Genomic DNA, 4764 nt, shown 5'->3' on the forward strand with positions numbered 1-4764 from the left:
TCAAATCTCGCATTTAACATGTTTTTGGTAGACTTGATCATCCGATCGTTACTACCAACGATGAGCATGTCATCTACGTATAAACAAAGAATGACATAACTGTCTATCGTTTCTTTAACGTAGACACATTTGTCAGTTCCGTTTATTTTCAATCCATTAGTCAACATCGCATGGTCAAACTTCTCGTGCCATTGCTTAGGCGCTTGTTTTAAACCATATAGCGATTTAACCAACTTACACACTTTCCTTTCTTGGCCCGGAACCACGAACCCTTCGGGTTGTTCCATATAGATTTCCTCATCTAGTTCGCCATTTAGGAAAGCGGTTTAACGTCCATTTGATGAACTTCCAGATTCCGCAACGCGGCTATGGCAAGTATCATCCGAATGGAGTTTATTCTCGTCACGGGAGAATACGTGTCGAAGTAATCAAGGCCCTCGCGTTGCCTGTAACCCTTGATTACAAGCCTAGCCTTATACTTCTCGATGGAACCATCGGGTTTCATCTTTCTTTTAAAGACCCACTTGGATCCTAAGGGTTTACTACCCGGAGGTAGATCAACAAGTTCCCAAGTGTGATTCTGTAAGATAGAATCCACTTCACTTTTAATAGCCTCTTTCCACATTGGTCCTTCTGTAGAAGTCACGGCTTCTACGTACGTTCGAGGCTCGTTTTCTATCAAATAAGATATAAAATCGGGTTCATTTTCTAATAAACAAGTTAGAGTACACGAATCGTACTCCAACAAGTAAGTTAGAAAATCAGGACCAAATGATTTTCCAACTCTCGCCCGCTTACTGCGTCTCTGCTCGAGCTCGGGTTCTCTCTCGGATTCCCCACTATCATTATCCATATCTTCGTCAAACGTTCGTTTTGACGAACTCGGTCCCTCGTTGGACCTATAAGGAAATACATTTTCAAAGAAAGATGCATTCCTTGATTCTATTATCGTGTTCTCGTGTACGTCCGGATTATGGGACTCGTGTACTAAGAACCGATAAGCACTACTATTTTGTGCATAGCCAATAAAGATACAGTCCACCATCTTAGGACCTATCTTTACTTTCTTAGGTGTTGGCACCAAAACTTTGGCAAGACACCCCCACACTTTTAGGTACTGGTAGGAAGGTTTCCTACCGTTCCACAGCTCATAAGGAGTCTTATCAAGCTTCTTGTGGGGTACCTTATTTAAAAGGTAATTACTTGTCAAAATAGCCTCGCCCCACACATCTTGAGGTAGGCCCGAACTTATAAGCATCGCATTCATCATATCTTTCAATGTACGATTCTTTCGTTCGGCAACACCGTTCGATTGAGGTGAGTAAGGTGCAGTTAGCTCTTGTATTATACCTACACTCGCACAGAAGTCACCAATAGGTGCTTCGTACTCACCACCTCTATCGCTTCTAACTTTCTTAATCTTACGATTAAGTTGGTTTTCAACTTCATTCTTATAAAGAATGAATTTTTCCAAGGCTTCGTCTTTGCTTTTAAGCAAATACACATAGCAATAACGTGTGCTATCATCGATAAAGGTGATAAAATATTTATTACCACCTCTCGTTTGTATCGATCTAAAATCGCACAAATCACTATGGATTAATTCTAGTGGTTCAGTTTCCCTTTCAACCGATTTGAAAGGTACTTTCATTAATTTCGCCTCAACACAAATTTCACATTTGTTATTTGTGTTAATTTGAAAATTATGAATATGGTCCATGTTAATTAATCTACGTATATAATTATAATTAACGTGACCTAGTCTACCATGCCATAAATTGGAAGACTCAAGCAAGTAAACGGAAGTAACTTTGCTCTTATTCATGATAATAGGCATTACATTGAGCTTAAAAAGCCCATCAGTTACATAACCTTTGCCTACAAACATTCCTAACTTAGACAAAACAACCTTGTCTGACTCGAACACCATGCGAAAGCCATGCTTGTTCAACAGTGAGCCAGACACCTGATTCTTCCTCAGCTCTGGAACATACAGCACGTTGTTCAACGTCAGTTCCTTCCCGGAAGTCATCTTCAGAACCACCTTGCCCACGCCTTCCACAGCAGACTGAGCAGAGTTTCCCATCCAAACCTTCTCGCCCTCAATGGTCTCAAAGGTGTTGAACATTTCTCGGTTGCAACACAAGTGCCTTGTTGCACCAGTGTCGATGAACCACTCTCGTGGGTTAGAGTCCACGAGGTTCACCTCGGTCACCATAGCCGAAAGGCTAATCTCGACCTCCTTCTGATTGTTTTCCTCAACCATGTTGGCTTCAGAACTCTTGTTCTTCTTCTTTGGAACTTTGCACTCAGAGGACTTGTGGCCAGTCTTGCCACAATTGAAGCATTTTCCATGAAATTTCTTCTTGGTAATGCCTCCTTTTGGACCTAGCTTTTGCTTGTCCTTCTTGTTCTTCTTGGAGCCTTTAGCATGTTCCACAACATTGGCTTTAGCGCCAACAGTGACAGAATTTCTGCCATCATTCGTCCTGTTCCCCTCCTCAATTCGGAGTCGCTGGATCAGGTCCTCCAGGTTCATTTCCTTTCGCTTATACTTAAGGTAATTCTTAAAGTCCCTCCACCCTGGAGGCAGCAAGTGAATAACAGATCCCACTAGGAAGGCTTCACTCAACGTCATGCCTTCGTCACGGATTTCATCAAAGATTAGTTGTAAATCTTCAACCTGACTTAGCACGGTTTTGGAATCAACCATTTTGAAGTCAAGGAATCGGCCAACCACAAATTTCTTTGCGCCGGCATCCTCACTTCGGTATTTATGATCCAAGGCTTTCCACAGCGCTTTCGCTGTGCCAATCTTGCGATATACATCGTATAACGCATCACATAATCCATTTAGGATGTAGTTTCGACATAGGAAGTCTGAATCCTTCCAATAGCCAACTGCCATCACGGATTGGGCATCCTGTTCCCTTAATTCGGGAATCTTCTCGGTCAAGAATCTCGCCAAGCCGAGAGTTGCCAGGTAGAACAGCATCTTTTGCTGCCACCTCTTGAAGTTCGATCCAATACCGGTGAACTTCTCCGGTCTTTCGGCCGAACCACTCGGTACCGTAGGTACCCGAGTCATGGGAATATATCCCTCAGTGCTCCCACCGTCTTGTGAACGAACGTTCACTGGTGTAGCTTGGGAATTAGCAACATTATTGCCATTCCCACCATTGTTGTTCTCAACAACATTCTCCTCCCCGAGAGCTGGCAAAACTGGATTCTCCATTTCTTCTAGGAAATTAGAGATAAACAACCAACGGGAAACGGAATAAGGTTTTAAGATTGTTGGGTAATATGGTTGAAAAATCCCAAAAATAATAATCCTACGAAAAGATTAATATTATATGGGAAAATAGAAAATTTGGGAAGGAAAAGGTGGAGTGTTTGGATATAGGTTTAGCACGAGTTCGAACACAAATTTCTTTTCTTTAAAACCTTATTTGCTACCTCCGACAAGTGCAAGGAGCGTTGTAGCCTAGGTTTCCCAGGATAAAACGTGCTACAATTCCTTGTTTAAGCACCTAAACAAGGAACCCGGCAAACAAAGCAAAGCAGTGAACACTAGTTGGTAAAGAAGAGATTAGAAGCAGAGTTTTGAGAAGCTGAAAGCTACTGGAATTCCTTTCGTTTTCTGTACTGTAAAATGCTACTGCTCTACCTCTCTTTATATAGTGATGTTAGAGTGCTAGCATTCAACATGGCCATTAAATTGGTATTAAAACCAATTGTGTAACACCTGTAACAGCCACCCACTAAGTAGGACTAAACTCAGAATTTAAAATTGGAATTAAAACAGTATTAATTCCGTAACAGATGAGTTTAATCTGTACAACAGGCTGAACTTTCGGGTTTCAGACCGTTGGGGTGCAGGTGCACACGAGAGCATAAGGACCTGCAACACGAGAGTACATCTCTCGTGCGTGCTGTGGTGCAACCCGCAAGGCCAGCCAATTTTGGCATAACTTAGCCCGCAAGGCCAGCCAATTTTCGGACGACATTCGTGCCCGTGAGCTCGGGCTTGAATCAAGCCTTTTCGATATCCTCTAGTTGGATTTTGATTTGCACCCCCCCCCCCCCCCCCGCGCGAGAGAGCCTCTATGCTATACAATTCTACAAGCTTCAAAAGAGCTCATGTATATAAGGGGGGCAAATCTTGTTTCCAAACCAATGTGGGACAAAGTCCACTATTTTCCCTTCATTTCCCAACTCAAATGGGTCTACTTTGAGAAATAATATCTCATTCACCCATTATCCGTTTTGAGCGTACAATATATCAATCTCTTCGTCTTACTACGAAGAATCCGAATCCACTTTGACCCGACCCAAATCGGAAATGGGCCCCACTGATAATTGTACCACAAAATAGCCACTTAATATGCCATTTTAAGCCAATTTTTTCAACAATATATATATATATATATATATATATATATATATATATATATATATATATATAGTTAAATGTAATATTTTCAAATTTCATGTGGTATCTAATAACACAATACTTTCTAATATATGCTAATATAGTATGTTGCGATGTTCAATATAACATTCAATTTTGTATTGCTAAAGAAACATACATTTCAAAATAAATTTTCATGATTAATGTGATTTTATCATTTTTTTAAAATATTACCAATAATAAAGGTACTTAAATTTTATGTCGGGCATCGCACGGGGTAAATACTAGTAAAGATAATAGAATGATAAAAGTTAAAAAGTCTGGAGCTTATTTTGAATTTCAAAATAAGCTAT

This window comes from Ipomoea nil, unplaced genomic scaffold (genome assembly GCF_001879475.1).
Source record: "Ipomoea nil cultivar Tokyo-kokei standard unplaced genomic scaffold, Asagao_1.1 scaffold2957, whole genome shotgun sequence".
Taxonomy (NCBI): domain Eukaryota; kingdom Viridiplantae; phylum Streptophyta; class Magnoliopsida; order Solanales; family Convolvulaceae; genus Ipomoea; species Ipomoea nil.